Consider the following 18,969-nt stretch of genomic DNA (forward strand, 5'->3'; position numbering starts at 1 on the left):
TCCACGAGCACGGAACGACTACTGAAGCTAGGGCTCCATAACACGATAGCCGAAATTATAGAAGCCCACTCGGCGGCGCAGGTTTATAGACTATCGTCCAGCAAGGCAGGAGTTAGAATACTAAACGAGGCAGGCATTCGGCCCAGGTACGCTCCGGAGGATAAAGTCTGTCTACCTAAAAACGTTAGTTCCCTAATCAAGGTAGACCCGATTCCGCCCAACATTCACCCAATACACAATGAGGGTAGAAGACGCGCGAGAGCTCAGGCAATCCTCAAACAGATCACTCGACAGGGAGTACACGCTCTATTCGTAGACGCCGCTAGATACGACAGTGAAGACGCGTTGGCCCTATCGGTAGTGGATGCGAAAGGCAATCTGGTGAATGCGGCCTCTGTGCGCACCAATTCTGCTCACGAAGCGGAGGAGGCGGCTATCGCCCTGGCCATACACAGCGCACATTCTCCCCTCTTCGTCTTTTCGGATTCCCGTACAGCCGTTAGGTCCTTTTCGGCGGCGCGCGTATCGAAACGGGCGAATAGAATTGCGATCAACAAGCTGACTAATTTCGGTCAAATTGGCACGGAAGCATATTTCCACATTTCATGGTTCCCGGCCCCCACCTGGGAGACTCAATCCAACCGCCCGGCTGCAACCCCAACGAAAGGGCTCACCGGCTGCCGCGCGATTTCACGACCCGCGCAGCCGTCAACGGCCCTCCTCGTAACGAGGCTACCATCCAGAAAGAACCATTGTGCACCTTTCACGAGATCGTCTCACACTACCGCTTGGAAAGGAGGTGGTTCTCTCCTCCTCACCCAAAACTAAATAAACCACAAGCTAGCACGCTCAGAATGTTACAAACCCGCACGTACCCCACTCCGCGGTCCCTTAGCAGGATAGACCCGCACTCCCCGCAGTCGTGCCCCAAATGCGGAGCCGACTCATGCTCTTTCGATTACATGCTCTGGCTGTGCACAGCCATAGAAAACTCTATACTTGCCACAAAGGAGCAGTAGGAGGAGTCCCTAAGAAGCGACCACCACCACATCCAACTCCAGGCAGTCCAGAGGGCCCACGACATCGCAACGGGATTTCGCCTCCCGGTGCCATCGTGGGCGGAGCCACCGACTTGACCTGAGGGAGCCTTCGGCTCCCCCTGGCCAGTTTCTCAGGACCAATAAAAGTTCTTGTCACTGTCGTCACCTTTAGGTACGCCATTATATATAATTCAGACTCCGCCTGCACGACTGCGTGCTAATTGGACCGCCGAGTTGAGCGGAAATAGCAATATTTTGGTGTTGATACGTCGCTGGCATCGCCGCAGCATGGTGGTCGGCCATGTTGCCGACACCTCCTGGAAAGCGAAACTAGCGAAGCCTTGTTAATCCAGCACCGACCGCGCCCAAACCATCGGGCAAGCGTACTTCGGCAAGCCATTCGGGAGTGCATTCGGGTTGGCTCTGCGCGTCCAGCGTTTATTCATTGACGTGTTAACTAGCGACACGGTTGCGGCGACTTCAGTTATTTAAGCGGCGCCGACTACACCCTCGATGTCTCCGCCGACGAGGACAGTGACTTGCAAAAAAAAAACGCCGTCATTTGGCTATGACAGCGCGGTCGGCTCATGCGCGGCGATTTTGTAGCGATGCATTCCGCTCGATTCTACATGCCGCCCCTATCAGCCGCTCTTCTCTGCCGGCTGATACCATATAACGCAGGCAGAGCGCCGCTCTTATACCACTGACAAAGCGCAAGGAGTGGCAGCGGAAAAGGCATGTCTACAAAATCGCGGTTCTGTTGCCAAAGGTTGAAGATTCGGTGCATGCATTAATTGTACCTTCGTCTTCTTGCGGCGACAGCTTAACAATGGTAGAGATACGGACTGACCAGATCGTAGGGAAGCGTACGTGCGCGCAGGACCGCGTTGACAAATTTCGGCTTAATTTTTGGACGATCCCTTTCTGGGTTACTTTCACTTTCGCGACATTTCGCGCGACTAGCACAGGACACGTCGACGGGTGATAGCGTTCCTAGCACACTATACCAAGTATGCCGACGATAGTGACGTGAAATCCTGCGAAAGTGAACGTATCCCCGAAAGTGGTCAACCGAGAACAACGTACTTTTTTAGCCGCTGGCGGAATAAATTCAGTTCTTTTTTAGAGAATTTAGATATTTCCGACTGCCAATTAATTGGACTTTTAGGCGGTCCCCATCGAGCCCGAATTATCAGTCGTCGTTCGATTTATGAAGCCGCTTTAGTCATGCACGCTACGCACGTTTGCCGGCCACTGCGGCCACACGTAATGCGCAGGCGCTAATTTTGGCGCACTTCAGCGCAAAAATCAAGTATTTTCATCGGGATGGTGCAATAGATCTCGTATGGCGCAATCTGGCACAGGAGTGGGAGCACTGTCTACACAGAACAGAATAGAGCTCAAAGAGTACAGGATTTTTCTGTTTACAGGGTGACTTCAGGGCTTTTACGACGCTTTCGGAATCTGTAAATATAATAGTTTTTTCAAGTTTTGATTTCTTTATATGCTTTACTGACAATAGGGCGTTGGCCTCAGCCGTAAAGATACTTTTTTCTGGGTGGAGTAAAGCCGGATTCCGAGAAGGATGGCCTGACGGCTGCACAAGATACACTGGCATGTGATTTAGAAGCGTCTGCAAAATTCTGTGCACGAGTACTTGAGACTAATTCTAGGAAATGCATTTGGATTTCGACGTCTGAAGCGTGCTTTGTAACTTCTACAAAGTATATATCACATTCTACTCCCTGCCACTCCCAAGGTGGTAACAGCTTGGCTGGAGGCATTAAGCGATGTTCGAGGAGTGGGACTTCCATTTCATTGCTAAGCTCCCTGACACGCAGTGACAAAGACCGTCTTACAGAGGGACGATTACGAAAAAGTGTAGCACACGTCATATCGCTAATGGTATTAAAACACGGATGCTCATCATTAGAGTGAACTTTAAGAAAATATGTCAGGCTGGTGTATGTTCTCTGCAGATGGATTGACCACTCATTTGATTCGACGTATAAACTTTCAATAGGGCTTGTTCTGAAAGCCCCAGTGGCCAGGCGGATACCCAGATGGTGGACGGGATCCAGCATCTTCAGCGTTCTAGGGGCGGCACAGTGATATACCACAGCACCATAGTCCAATCGCGATCGAATGATACTCTTGTAAAAATGCATTAAACACTTCCTGTCACTGCCCCATGTTGGGCGAGATAAAATTTTTAGTAAGTTCAATGTTTTTAGGCATTTAATCTTGAGATATTTTATGTGTAGAATGATAGTAAGTTGAGCGTCACGTACAATGGCTAAAAATGTGTGCTCTTTGTTCACAGGTATTTGTTACCCACACAGTTCTACACAAGAATCTCGAACCAGGCCTCTTTCTTGTAAAAAGAACACAGGAACTTTTTGAGGGTTCACTTTTAATCCGTTTTCGTCTGCCCACTTGGACACTTTGTTCAAGCCCTGCTGTACTTGTCTCTCACACACTATGCGGTTGCAGGATTCGAAACCTATTTGTATGTCGTCTACGTACGAAGCACGTATGAAGCACGAATCTACGTATGAAGCACGAATCATATTCACCCAGGTGAAAATTTCCAACTGGGATCAACTGGGTTTCAGCTAGAAACCAACTGGTCCCAGTTACACACCACCTGATCCCAGTTGGAAAGCAACTGGGTAGCAACTGGTTCCAGTTGCGATCCAACTGGAACAATTTCCAGTATACTGGGAGTGACTGGACCCAGTTGGACTCAACTGGGTAGCAACTGGTTCCAGTTGCGACCCAACTGGAACAATTTCCAGTATACTGGGAGTGACTGGACCCAGTTGGACTCCAACTGGAACTTGAACCAGTTGTACTGGAATCAACTGGTTCCAGTTGGATTCCAACTGGAACTTTAACCAGTTGTATCAGTAGCAACTGTTCCAGTTTGGATCCAAATGAAACGGTGACCAGAAGTTTAACTGAAAGCAAGTAACATGTAGAGCTTGCTAAGACAGCAGCAGCTAGCCCTACTTATACTGAGCAATAAAGTTTGCCAGTTTGCGCAACCATAGCAAAAATTCTAATAGAAGTTTGTTTTAATTAGTCTTGTACAGTTTTGTATTAGTTGTAAGTTTTGACCAATAGAAATTTCTATTAGTCGCACTGATTTACCTGTAAGACCAATAGGACCTGTGCATTGTACTTATACAAGCAGTATTGCGTGTCTACTAGTTTCTCTATTAGACTAATAGGTTCTATTGGCCTCATACAGATTGTTGCTCGTCTGATACAACATGTATTGCTGGATTCCGCAGATCTTGTTTGCTGGTGCAAGTTAATTCATAAAAAATGAGACTAGCGGACCGCTTGCTTGCATGGAGAGGTGTTTCTAATTAATCACTGATTAAAAATTTTGCTGTACAATTGTGCAGCAGATTGCGTTCGCACGTTTGCATTAGTTTCAGCGCACTAAGGTAGAACTGGCCATCTCTCAGCGACATACACAAAAGCGACATGCGCGTACATGGTCTTGCCAATTTTGCTTCACTGAGCGTCGTCGCGATGAGTCGTTAAGGAAACAGCTAATGTTTACAACACAGCGAATACTTCCCCAGAAAAAAAAGGAAAAAACCGAACAATCAGCCGTAATCTGCAAGGCAGATCACAGTGCCCGGTCATCTTACGAACGACGGTGCAATAGCAGCAACCATATCTGTTTGCCACTGAAGTTTCGTCAGCGTCGTATTTCCTGTTGAAGTGCGCATAAAGTAAATGTTAAAATTTTAAACTAAATTGCTAACTTGATCCTGCATATAAAAGGCCATAATTTTATTGACATCAAAGAGCAGTATGGCAGAGAAAGGAACACGGCGGGCGGAAAGGACATAAAACTGCGACCGTAGTCAGCCGTAGTTGCGCACAGCACATGTGCAATGGCGGCTGCCATGTGAAGGTGAGGCGTCACGCGAGGCGTGCGTGCGTGTTAGTGAATGAACAATAGAGAGTTTTAGTTTCACGTACGTGGATGCTTTGCGTACGCAAACGTGAGAACTCTGCGTACGTTACGCAGCACGCGTCCGCTACGTTTATAGCGCCAGAAGTCCCTGCGTGCAGCTCTCGCATACATACGATGAATGCTTCCGCGTGCTCCCTGGTGGCAGACGAAGACACTACTACAGCCAAATAAGTCCAAGCCGAGTCGGAGTCAGAAGTGTGCTTTTGTTGCAAGGCGAACTGCGCAGTTTGTATTTGTGGCATGGTCGCAGCGTACTTGTTGACCCGCGTTTGTTGTCAATGCTCTCTTGGACAGAAATTGACGACCTCCTCATGACGGAGACAGAGCGACAGTATTCAAGTGCCTCGCTGAACGACGTGGAGGATCTGATGAGGCGGAAGTCAGAGCTGCTGCTCTACCGTTCGCGCAATGGACTTCTTGACACAACAAGAATAGAAGGTGGACTTTTCCGGTAGCAATTCAGGTTTGCGAAGGTGGACTTTGACGAGCTACTGTCTGCGCTGCTGCTACCGGAGTCAGTGAGAAGTGCACAAAACGTGAATGTGTCTGGTCGAGAGGCTTTGTGCTTCACTCTTCGACGACTTGCTTACCCGAATAGGTGGTGCGACCTCGAACCAATTTTCGGTAGGCACTCTTCAGTAATGTCGAGTGTAGCTTCTAAAGTGATCAGGCACATCACAGGTGTGTTTGGCCATCTTATGACCGACTGCAACCACCACGACTGGCTATTACATGCCTTGAAGACTGCAAAGATAAGCCAACTTTATATTTAATATACATGTGTAAGAGGGCGACCCAGTTTCATCAGTTCCAATTCTCACGGTATCGGAAAATTAGGCCGGGATACGTTCGTGTTAATTAAAGTGGCCCTCCATTTCGCTTAATTTTCTGGTTTACTTTTAAATCAAGCTACATTTAGGCGTCGCATCCACGGTCGTAATCACATTAGTCATATGGGCAGTTCCACGCATATTATAGCATCGTAATTTTTTTATGGTCACAGTGTCGCGTTTCTATTCATGAGTTATAGAAAGCCTTATGTGTTTGCGAACAGCAGCGCAGTTAGCACTTCTGCCGAAGATTGCAACTTGCACTTAGCTTAGCCCATCGTATTCAGCTACAGCTTGCTCCTGAGAGGCTGGGATAATGTGTACATCTTTAGTGAATACTTTTAATAGGTCATCTGATTGCACTAGAGCAACCCTTTATAGGCATGTGCATGAAGTTACAGAAAGATGTGCCACCGAAGAAACACCATGTGCAAAAATACTTCTGCAACCACATGAACGAGACCATAACAAAATAAGGGGGAGGGTACTCAGTCGGGCGTTGATTTTTGTTTATGTCATTAATTTGTCCGTCTTCAGAATGACGAGGCCTCTTGTGGAAACGGTGTTAACAAAGTCAAAGCTAGTCACCTCATATCGCATACTTTGTGCATGTAGAAGAAGCCTTTTCTCCATCCAGTGCACATAACGCGTTTTCTATTACAAGAAACATTACTAAGGATTTGTTGTAATACATTTATTTCATATCGCAGGCTGTCCAAAACAAAGGCGCAACGCTACCCAATTGCTGGGCATTCATTGACGGGACGGCTCGGCCAATCTGTCGCCCAAAAAGGAGTCAACGAGAATATTTTTCTGGCCACAAGCCTGTTGATTGTTTAAAGTATCAGTCGCTCATGTGTCCCAACGGCATAGTGTGCCAAGTCGACGGTCCATATCCTGGAGGACGACATAATGCAGCTACGTCTTTTTCTCAAAATTCCGCACTCACTGAAGTGAATGTGTCAAGTGCGCAAAAACATGTTACCTCCATTTGATAAGAGCAAAACCTAGTGTTGCTTCTTGCGTTGTTATCATACAATAAGTCACGCTAGTCAGATTATTTTATGCTTGTACGATGTGTTTCTTTATGCAGTAATACTCCGCTCCAGTGGCCTTTATTCGAAGTTGGAGAGGCTGGTGCAAAATCACAATTTTGTGATATATGGCGACCCTGCGTATCCCCTGAAACCACTTATCATGAAGCCCTACAGTCGCTCCTCCCAAACATACACATTTGACGAGCCGCACAAGGACGGCGCGGTGCAGTGTGGCGAAGGAAGAAGTTCGGAATAAACAGAGCTTCGCACGACCGCCATGTCTCCTGCGTTACACTAGTCGACAGGATTTACCGTGCCCTACATCATGACAACATCCAAGAAAGCCATCAGCATTCCGAAGTACTCGGGAGCGCCCGAGGACGTCTCCTTTGACAAGTGGCTCCGGCTCTTCGAGGTGAAGACTGCGGCCGCTGCATGGACAGAGCGAGACAAGCTGTGCAATTTCTCCGACTACCTTGAAGGTGAGGCCTTCCGATGGTACCTTACCGAGGTTTTTGACACTCACGCATCTTGGGAGACCCTCACTCAATGCATGACGCAACGCTTTACAAGCACCGTCGCGGATCCTTTCCGTCAGTTCATTCATTGTCAGCTAAAACCGGGCCAGAGCCTGAAGGACTACTACAATGAAAAAATGTCTCTGGGACGTCTTGCCGACCTAAAGGACGCGCACCTTATATCAGGGCTCATCGACGGCCTTCCCGCCGATATGGAGATGGCTGTTGCTGGGCTTAACCCGTCTACACCAGCGACGTGGCTTTCAGCTGCGCAACGAGTAGAGTCAACTATGCAGCGAGTTAAATCACAGCGCGTTCTACCAGGTCGAAACACGCAGATCAACGCAGCAAGCGGCAGCGCCCCTCAGCGTCTACCTAATACGCGGATACGAGCACCCGCGTCCGAATGCAGACACTGCGCAATGCATGGTTTGCCCCGACAGATGCACTGGCATAATGAATGTTCACGACGCGCAAGCATTTCCGCTTTCGCTACCAACCAGGGAAACGACGAGGGCGACCCAAAGCTCTGTTAATTCAATTTGATGCACTCATTAACGGGTACCCTGTCAGCGCTACTCTTGATACGGGAGCCACGATTACCTGTATCAGCGAAGCAATGTTGGCGGCTCTTCACCTACAAATAATGAGAGATTCACGCATCAATGTTCAACAAGTTACATCATCTACCAAACTTTGGGTCGCGTCAATCTAAAGATACAGATCGGAAAAATCACAGAGGAAATTCAGGCACATGTTCTACAAGGCATGAAGAGCAACCTAGTTCTTGGCTTGGACAGTGCCTGCCTCTTTAATTTGTCTCTGGATCTTGACACCCTGACTCTACGCCAAGGGAGTGACATCCTCCACCCTCGCCCACAAAACCATTCCACGGCTAACATGGACGCTTGTTTACAGGAAGTTGAAGTTCGTCATTTTGTGCATCTAAATGAAACTCAGAGGATGGCATTGAAGCAGCTTGTCCATAAGTACGAGCACATTGTTTTTCCAAATCACAGACTGACATTGGGTGCATCACTAGTGAAACGCATCACATTCCTCTCACCAACAATGTTCCCATCGATGCTCAGAAGCCGATAGCGTCGAAATGGACAGACAAATCAACGACCTTCTCACGCAAGGCGTTATAAGACTGTCTACGTCACCGTACGCTACGCCGGCACTTCTGGCCGAGAAGAAAGGAGAAGGACGCACGCGTTTCTGCATAGATTACCGCAAGCTAAACGCAGTGACGGTCCCCGACTATCAACCCATCCCTCGCATCGACGAGATTCTTGACTCTCTCGGGAAATCGACGTACTTCTCGACATTGGACATAACGTCAGGTTACTGGCACGTGAGGATGCATCCGGGAGACATCCCGAAAACAGCCTTTGTCACACGTACCGGTCACTACGAATAGAATGGCTTGTCTGCCTTTTGGTCTCCGGAACGCTCCAGCTACTTTTGAACGGGCTGTCAAGTCCATCTTGACTAAACACCATTTGGCGCACGTCACAAACTACTTCGATGACATTGTCTAGGTGCGGTTCTAAACGCTTTTAGAAGCGAATGCGTTAAACTGAAATTGAAGAAATGTCAGTTCGCACAAACTTCCATTGAGTACCTGGGACACAGTTTCAAATGACACAGTAATAATATGTGGTTTTTATTGGCGCAAGGGCCAGATATGGCCAAAGAGCGCCATGACAAATGGTGATAGTTTTTCTTTGCACTATAAATAGAGTGGTCTATGAGTTGAATGGTTGATGTAACGTGGCTGTAAAAGGGCCTAAAAGAAAGACGCTGTAAATTGCGTAAAATATACTGGTATTAAAATAATGACAATGACTAATGATTAGAGTTATGACTATAGCAATTCCGTTACGAATTAATGATGTACTAAATCGTATACAATAGCACTAGTGCCTCAGGAGGTTCCTTGAAAGCAAGGGCTGTGAGGCACGTGCTGTAAACACTTTTTCTACTGCAGCTGCAACCTGCAAAACGAGGTTGCGCTACAGATACCCTGGCCAGATGATTTGTAAAGTGTTTACGTCTGCTAAAAATTTTAAGACTGTACTAAAATCAAAAAGCGGCTCATGGTTAAGAAAGAATGCTGGGTGAAGAGGGATTTGCTGACGATAGGCGAGATAAAAGTACTTTTTACGCTGGGCTTCTATTTCAGGGCACTCTACAAGAACATGGAGAACTGTAAGAATGTCTCCACACCTATCACATTTTGGAGGATCACTTCCAGAAAGGAGGTATGAGTGTGTGCCATAGGTATGACCTATTCTTAACCTGCAGAGAAGCACTTCTTTGTGTCTTGCCGTTTTCTCTGTCATCCATTTCCCTATACTGGGTTTGATCATATGTAGCTTGTTTGAAACTTCGCTGTCCCACTGCCTTTGCCAAAATCTCCGCAACTGATGGCGCAAGAAAGGCTTCAGGTCTGTGTAAGGGATAGCTATGTTTTTATCTGTATGTTTAAAAAACTACTGACGTGGCACTTTCGTCTGCAGCTACATTGCCTTTTATGCCTCTATGGCCAGGTACCCAGCACACTATGACCACTTGGTTGCCCACGTAAGCTGAGCATAACCAGCTGTAGAGTTCATTAAAAACTGAATTCTTGTGTTTTCGTAGACTCATTATAGCTTTAACGACGCTCAATGAGTCTGTGAACACAATTGCTTTGGTAACATTCATTAGCTTTATGTGTTTAATTGCCGAGAGGATAGCGTATCTTCCGCTGTAAAAATACTTGTATGCGGATTTAGTGCACCAGATGTGTAAAAAGACGGTCCCAGAGCTGCGTAAGCAACACCAGCAGGAGATTTGGAAGCGTCTGTGTAAAATTCTGCACACGAGTACTTCGCCTGAAGCTCGAGGAAGTGTGAACGTATATGTGTCTCAGGTGCGTGCTTGGAGATTTCTATGAAAGAGACATCGCACTCAATAGTCTGCCATTCCCAAGGTGGTGGAAGTCGACTGGGAGCAGTTAAGACATTCTCTTTAAGTAGTATGCCTGTTTCTTCAGCCAAGGCTTCTAGGCGCAGGGAGAAAGGAGTCCTCACGGACGGTCGGTTTTGATACAACCTGGCAGCCGATATGTCGCTTATAGTGGAATGACATGGGTGTTCTACATCTGCCTTTACCTTCAGGGAGTAAGTTAGACTTAAATACGCTCTTTGTAGATGCAGGGACCATTCATCCGACTCCACATACAGGCTTTCTACAGGGCTAGTCCTGAAGGCGCCTGTAGCAAGCCGAATACCCAGATGGTGAACGGGGTCTAACATCTTTAAAGCACTAGGTGTTGCAGAGTTATAAACTATGGCTCCGTAGTCAAGGCGTGAGCGTACAAGGCTTTTGTATAAGCTAAGGAGGCATCTCCTGTCGCTTCCCCATGATGTGCGTGACAAGAGCTTCAGCAGATTCATAGCCTTCACGTATTTTGTTTTCAGGTACTTCAGGTGCGGGACAAAAGTTAACTTAGAGTCTAAGATGAGGCCTAGAAATTTATATTCATGACTCACAGATAGCCGTTCTCCATTAAGGTCAATAACGGGGTCTGGTTGCATACCTCTTTTGTTCGAAAAGAGGTCGCACGTGCTTTTTTGTGGGTTTAGTCTAAAGCCATTCTGGTCAGCCCACTTGGAAATCTTGTTGAGGCCAAGCTGCACCTGTCGCTCGCAGATAGCAAGATTACAAGATTTGTAACCGATTTGCACATCATCCACGTAGACAGAATAAAACTGTGCGTGGTATGACAGTGTGGAGAGAATTCATTTTTACAACAAATAGAGTTCAACTCACAGCACACCTCCTTGTGGTACACCAGTCTCTTGGGTAAATTGACGCGATAAGACGTTACCAACTCGAACACGGAATGTGCGGTTCGACAGATAACTTTGAATCACGTTCAGCAAGTTGCCTCGGACGCCCATTCCTGCCAAATCACGAAGGATACCAAAAGGCCATGTGGTGTCATATGCTTTCTCCATGTCTAAAAATACAGATAAGAAAAATATTCGGATGCACGAAGGCATCCCGAATATTTGTCTTGATGCGGACAACGTGGTCTGTTGTGGATCTACCTTCCCTGAAACCGCACTGTAAGGGATCTAGTATTTTGTTACTTTCAAGAAAATGGATCAGGCGCCGGTTAGTCATTTTCTCAAAAAGTTTGCACAGGCAACTTGTTAGGGCTATAGGCCTGTAACTGCTAGCCGAAGTCGGGTCCTTGCCCTCTTTGAGAATAAGGATAATTATTGCCTCTTTCCAGGCAGCCGGGATATACCCACCACAGAATATGGAGTTAAAAAGCGACAGAAGTGTTTTGTGAGTTTCAGGGTGTAAGTGTTTGATCATGTCATAAGCTATTCTGTCTCTTCCTGGCGCTGTCTTATTACAGCAACTCAGTGACGCCTGAAATTCCGCCATGGTAAATGGGCGGTTGTAAGGTTCATTATTTGTTATTTTCCGATCCAGGGGCAATCGCTCTGCTTGCCGCTGGTATCGTAGAAATGTATCTGTGTAATGGGCCGAGCTAGAAATGTACTCGAAGTGGGCACCTAGAAAGTCAGCCTGGTCTTCGATAGTGTTACCCCGACTGTTTACTAATTGCAGAGGATGAGTTTGCCGGCCGTTTAATTTGTTAACTCGGTTCCAGGCTTTTTTTCCGTCTGTGTAAGAGTTTATGCCTGATATGTATTTTTGCCAGCTTTCCTTTTTGGCAAGGCGGCGCGTTCTTCTACCCTCACTCTTTGTTTTCTTGAAGTTTATAAGGTTTTCTGCAGTTGGAGAGTCACGAAGGCGGCCCCAAGCCTTATTTTGTTTTCTTCGTGCTTCCCTACAGTCATCGTTCCACCAGGGAATTCTTCGTTTGGAATGCTTTTGTTGTGTTTCTGGGATACACATGGACGCTATATTCACAATAAATGCTGTAAAATATGCCACTGCGTCGTCAATGGTGAATGTACGGATGTCATCCCATGCTAGGCGGGTGAGCTCTGTGTATTGCTTCCAATCGGCAGAGTCAATTTTCCACTGGGGAACATGATGATGGTTTTCCTCCCTTTTTGTTAATGTTAAAAAGATCGGGAAGTGGTCACTCCCATAGGGGTTTTTGATGACGTTCCACTCCAGATACGGCATGAGTGTACTTGATGATATGCTTAAATCTATAGATGAGTATGTATTGTGTGCCACGCTGTAAAATGTGGGCTCTTTTTTATTTAGCAAGCACGCATCTGTGGAGAAAAGAAAGTTTTCAATTAGGCGCCCTCTCGCGTCACAGCGAGAGTCACCCCACAGGCTGCTATGGGCATTTAGGTCTCCAACAACGATATATGGTTGGGGAAGTTCAGCGATGAAGCTTAAAAACTCTGATTTGGAAAGTTGATAATTCGGAGGGATGTAAAGGGAGCTTATAGTGACCAACTTCTGAAAAAGTACAGCTCGGACTGCGACTGCCTCAAGAGGGGTTCGGAGCGGTAACTGCTGACAAGCAACATCTTTGTTCACTATAATGGCCACGCCACCCGATGAGGCGAGTGCGTCATCTCGATCTTTTCGAAACATGGCATATTTCCTAAGGAAGTTACATTGTGTTGGTTTTAGGTGTGTCTCCTGAACACACAGCACCTTTGGATTGTATCTGTGTAGTAGTTCTTTAATGTCATCAAGGTTGTGCAAAAGACCTCTCACATTCCAGTGTAATATTTGTGTATCCATATTGTTTATGTTATTGTGCTGTGTGTCAAGAGGATTCAAGTTGGCTTACGAAGCCTTCCCAGGCCCCGTAATCCGTGGTTTGTTTGTCTTGGAGCGTTCGCGAGAATCGCGCCGCTCCCGAGGCGCTAGCTGCGCCGTCTGACTTGGAGTTGTGTCCATCGACTCCTGGGAGCCGCTGGACTTCCGCTCATTCGAGCGGGGTAGTTTTGGGGTAGGCCTTGCCTCGAAAAGCAGGGCCTTGGACGCCACCAACCCAGAGGTTGATGGGCCCTCCTTCTGAAACGGCGCAGCGGCGCTGGCTGCTGTTGCCTGGGGGGCTGGTGGCACAGCCGTGGCAACACTTTTTGTGTGCCGGGCCGATGCCGGAGTCTGCTGCAGCGTTGCCCTCTTTCGCGCTGCACCAGCATACCCTGCGTCATGCAGGAAGGAAACACGTTTCCGCGCTTCTTGAAATGAGATGTTTTCTTTTACTTTAAGTGTCAGGATATCCTTTTCTTTTTTCCACGTGGGGCACGAACGAAAGTAGGCTGCGTGTCCACCGTCGCAGTTTGAACAGTGGAGCGTGGCACTACAGTTGTCAGAGTTGTGTTCGTATTCACCGCATTTTGCACAGGTCAGTCGGCCTCGGCAGCTTTGCGAGCCATGGCCGAATCTTTGGCACTTGAAACATCGTCGTGGGTTAGGAATGTAAGCTCGGATCCGTGTCTTTGTGTACCCTGTTTCGAGGGAATCTGGCAGTGTACTCGATGCAAAGGTTAGAATGAGGTGCTTGGTAGGGATTTCTTTGTTTTCACGCTTGATCTTTATTCTTTGGACTTTGATAACGTTCTGGTCCTTCCATCCCTCGAGAAGTTCTTCTTCGGTCAAATTTAGGAGATCATCATCTGATACGACTCCTCGGACTGTATTCATGGAGCGATGTGGAGTCACCATGACGGGGACATCACCGAATGCGACAAGGTTCGACAGTTTGCCATGTTGTTGGATGCCACGAACCTCGAGTAGGAGGTCGCCACTCACCATCTTAGTAACTTTGTATCCAGGCCCTATTGTGTCAGTTAGACATTTAGCAACAATGGAAGGAGATGGTGTTCTCACGGTTTTTTCAGGATTTGGACAATGCACAACATGAAAACGAGGAAAAGTTTCTTTCTGCTGGATAAATAATTTCAAGGTTTCATCGGTGCGCCCTCTTTTAAAAAGAGGACGATCAGAAAGTGGGGGGAATGACGTTTTAGCCATAAAAATATTTGATTTCGGCAGCTACGCCAGCCGCCCACCACCGAGCCCAACAAGGGAACGCTACGAGACCAGAAGGAGACGCAGACGCCAGCTGTACGTAGCTACTATAACCTAATATAAATATCCTAGGTTGGATAGAATACACCAGGTTAACCCTTGCTGCCTGCGAAGTCGGAAATAAGAGGAAGAGAGGAGGATACAGGAAAGACTACAAGTGAGAGAGAAAGACGAAGATCGGAGAGGGGGATAGGAAAAGGCAACTACCGATTTCCCCCGGGTGGGTCAGCCCGGGGGTGCCGTCTACGTGAAGCAGAGGCCAAAGGGGTGTGTTGCCTCCGCCGAGGGGCCATAAAGGTCCAAACACCCGGCATCGGCTCAACCCCCAGGATCCCCTTTCCCCGGACACGGCTAAGCCACGCACGGTTAGGCGCGGGAGGGTCCGACCCCCATGTGCTCGGGTCCGTGGTGTCGCAACACACCAAACGCCTGCTTACGCAGACGCCCCTGCGGGGGAAAATGACACAGTCACTCCGAAACAAAGCAACGTGGAGGCAATCCTGCGGTTTCCCACGCCAACACGCCCTAAAGAGTTACAGCGTTTTCTCGGCACCATCAATGTTTACCGTCGGTACATCGCCCGCTTCAGTGAAATCGCTCATCCATTGACACGCCTACTCAGCAAAAACGCCACCTGGAACTGGGACCCTGACTGTGAACTGGCTTTCACTCAGCTTAAAAAATGTGTAACGGAAGAAGCCATCCTTGCCATCTACGATGCCACCAAACCTTGTGTGCTCTACTGCGATGTATCCAACAAAGGTATCGGCGCCGTCTTGAAGCAGGCTGATGATGAAGGTCGAGAGCATCCAGTTGCATACCATTCTCGCAAGCTGTCATCACAGAACTTGAATGTTTAGCAATTATTGATGCCATAGATAAATGGCATTGTTATCTACATGGAAAACCTTTCACTGTGATCACCGATCACGCGGCGTTGCAATGGCTTAAGAACATCAAAAATCCTCGAGGCCGTCTGTTCCGATGGTCCTTAAAGCTCTCCATGTACGACGTAAACATCAAGCATCAAAAGGGCATTAACATCGAAGCCTATGCACTGTCTAGAAACCCTATTATTCAGCTCCTATCTGCTGAACAACTGCAAGAGCATCACCACGACAAACCGCCTTGCAAGCATATCATTGAGAATGGAATGACCATAGTGACACCCAGAGGGATACGAAAAGTCTACGTTCCTTTTGCTCTCCGGTCTTCTCTTCTTCGGAAGGCTCATGACGCTTTCGGTCATGTCTGAGTAAAGAAGACATTGCGACCTCTCTCTCCACAATATTATTGGCCTGACATCGTCACCGACGTTTCCGAATACGTTCGACACTGCGATATTTGCCAGCGCTGCAAGAAGACGAAAACCAAACGTTTTGGTTCCTTAGAGTCATTACCACCCGCGGAGCAACCCTTTGATCTTCTGGCCATGGACACTATCGGGTGTTTTGCCAACTACGGGTCCTCCAAAAGATTCATTCACTTGGCCGTTGACCACGCCACCCGTTATGTGTGGGCTTTTGCACACAGAAATGAGACCTGCGACGCCTACATTACCTGCCTGAAGAGTATTTTCATTGCTCGAAAGCCTCGGAAGTTCCTTTCCGACCGCGGCACAGGATTCACCGCTGGCAAATTCAAGCAATTCCTCAAACATAACATTCATCAGCTATATACAAGCTCACAACGCCCACAGCGTAATGGCTTAAATGAGCGCACTAATCAGTCCATCGTCACTCGCCTTCGCTGCAAGATCAACAACGACGAACCCCGAAAACCATGGACGCGTCTCCTCTCTGACGTTGTCGACGAGTACAAGACACCCCACGAGGTCACGGGCTACCCACCCTGCTTTCTTATGTATGGCACACCATCCTACCCTCAGCTCCTCTCCAACGTTACCGAGAACCTGCAGGAAGCTCGCGCAAACGCGGTCCTCAATTCCCTGGCATATCACGAAAAGAACAAGCTCATATATGACAAGAAATTTCTTCCCTCAGAGCTTCAAGTGGGAGACTGTGTTCTATACGAGACACCCTGGCACCCCAACCGCGGTAAACTCAGTGCATTCATGGAAGGACCGTATACGATCATACGCAAAATCTCAGCTGTCAATTACGAGATCGACCGCAGCGTGGCCCCACTCGGTCGTCAGACTGACATCGTACATGTGGGGAGATTAAGACGATATCATCCACCCCTACACCTACGACTCTCTCGGGGTGAGGGAAAAGCGTGTGACGAGCCGCACAAGGACGGTGCGGTGCAGTGTGGTGAAGGAAGAAGTTCGGAATAAACAGAGCTTCGCACGACCGCCATGTCTCCTGCGTTACACACACAGCTGTTATTCAACAAAGGCATGAGCCGTGTTCGGCAAGCAGTCGAGTGGGGTTTCGCAAATATTATTAGCGAACTTGCCTTTCTGGACTTCACAAAAAAACAAAAACTCCTCAAGCAGCAGGTTGCTGAAATGTATATATGCAGCACTACCCTAGCAAACTGCCACACATGTTTGTATGGTAGCCAAGTGTCGCTGTACTTTGGATTGCATCCACCTTCATTGCAGGAGCATCTGAGGCCCTTGCAGTGAAGAACTAGCATCTTGGTATCGCTGCCCGGTGGCAAAACTGCAACATATTATTCAAAACAACTTCGCCGTTGTGTTCGAGCTCGGTAAGTATTCCACGCCAGAGTTTGTGGGTGCGCAACAGCTTATTCAGTTTTTCCCACGTTTGCAGTGACTATTAAGGCGTTTTTCAACAAAGCAGTGCACGCTTCGTTTATTAATGGTAGTGAATAAAACTCAGCGCTAACACAAGAGACAAAAACGAAAATAGTGACAGTTTCTTTGTCCCTTGTGTTAGCTTTATTCACAACCATGAGCCACGCTACCACGAACTAGCAAAATTTGCAGACTTCATTCATTTATTAACTTCTGTCACAATGTTCTCCAGCACGCTTAAGAATGCTTGCTGCTGAGCTGCTGCCATGCGGCGTTCTTCCACTCGTTGACGCCTTTCCTCGGCAGCTGTTGAGCCTTTAGGTTTCTTTCTTCCCCTCTTAACTCAGACTCGATGAAAGCTTTTTCTTTCTCCCAGGCAAGGCGATCCTCTTCTAATGTAAGGCGTCTGGACTCTATGATGAAGTCTTTTTCTTTCATAAATTGGTCATGCTTCATCTTGTTCTCTAAAAACTGGAAGTCTGCCTTTTCCTGCTTTCCACCTTGGGTTCGTTTTCCTGTACAATAAAAATATTTAATAAGTGCATTATACATTATACAACAAAGCTTTCAGATAATAATCGTTCAGGTTAAAGCACATACTTGAGCGAATAGTGAGCGCCTCTAAAAAAGCTATGCTTACATTTGGAGGCTTGCACAAAAACACTGTTTACCGTAGTTCCGCACAGGCTCGTTTCGTGCCAATTGCAGCTCCTGGGTGTTGCGAGTGTCCCCTAAGATGGCCGAACCCGCTGGTGACGACGGGGAAGGGCTGGCTGCTACATCAGAGAGCTCCCCACAGATGACGATTGCAGTGTCGCTATTGCCAGTGATCATATGATCAAACAACAGCGACGGTGTTGCATTGCCAGTGCCTGCAGTCGTGCGAATAGCAAGTAAAATAATTTTTTGAAACATGCACCGTGAAACATACAAGAGAAGTCACGTTAAGAACAGGGAAACGTATCAGGCGTATAAAATTATAGTGAAGGGCAATGGTTAACTTGCGGGTTGGTCGGCAGCAGTCATAGGCTACAAGCACGTATTTGCGTGCATTACCCAAGTTGGTACCGCTGCTGTTGCTGCTGCTCGATGGCACAGCTTCGGCTGCAGATGCAGCGTCTCTGGAACGGCACGCCGCCGACTTGGAAAGCCGTGCAGTTTCCCCACCTGAAGAGCTCTGTTTGCCACAAGTTTTTCGGATTCGTCAATATCTGTAGCGGTTTTCTCTTGCCATGTCGAGAAGTTCTTGGAGCAGCTATCTTGCTCTTCATACTCCTCCTCAGTTCCTGACCTGCGTACTCGTGCAAGTGCGAAAAATATACTGACCTTTACCATCTATCTATTTGCGCTACACACAACTGAAGCAGCAAGATTATTTACCTTTGGAGGCTTTTGCTGTCCTTGTCAGCGTACTGCGTGAGCAGGAGGTCTGTGCGATCGTCCACAGTTCGAGCACTGAACACTTTTCCCCTGGCCGCCGACAGCTGCACGGCGATCTCAGTTCATCTCATTGGATACCGCATCATGTCTTCGAATGGATTGCACTCTCGAAGATCACGAAGTAGATCTAAGTCGTCGCTTTTTGAAAATCTTGGGCGCGGAGCACTGCTCGGAGCGTTCGCTTGGTCTGCCGCCATCTTGAAACCTGCTGTCTCTCGATAGTTTCGTAACTCGCGAGCGCCCCGTCAGACCGCCACGTACGTAGAGCACGCAACGCAAGCGCGACGTTCTCACGAGCGTCCGCAAGACGCGCGGGCGGCCTCCACGTTCTACGCACGCGC

The 18,969-nt window shown here is 47.8% G+C and overlaps 1 pseudogene; it reads left to right on the forward strand.

Annotated features, from left to right (window-relative positions):
* The first annotated feature begins 5,405 nt into the window (after positions 1-5,405).
* LOC125942976 (uncharacterized) lies at positions 5,406-17,077 on the forward strand (annotated as a pseudogene).
* The last annotated feature ends 1,892 nt before the right edge of the window (positions 17,078-18,969 follow it).

This window comes from Dermacentor silvarum, chromosome 2 (assembly GCF_013339745.2).
Source record: "Dermacentor silvarum isolate Dsil-2018 chromosome 2, BIME_Dsil_1.4, whole genome shotgun sequence".
In the NCBI taxonomy this organism is placed as follows: domain Eukaryota; kingdom Metazoa; phylum Arthropoda; class Arachnida; order Ixodida; family Ixodidae; genus Dermacentor; species Dermacentor silvarum.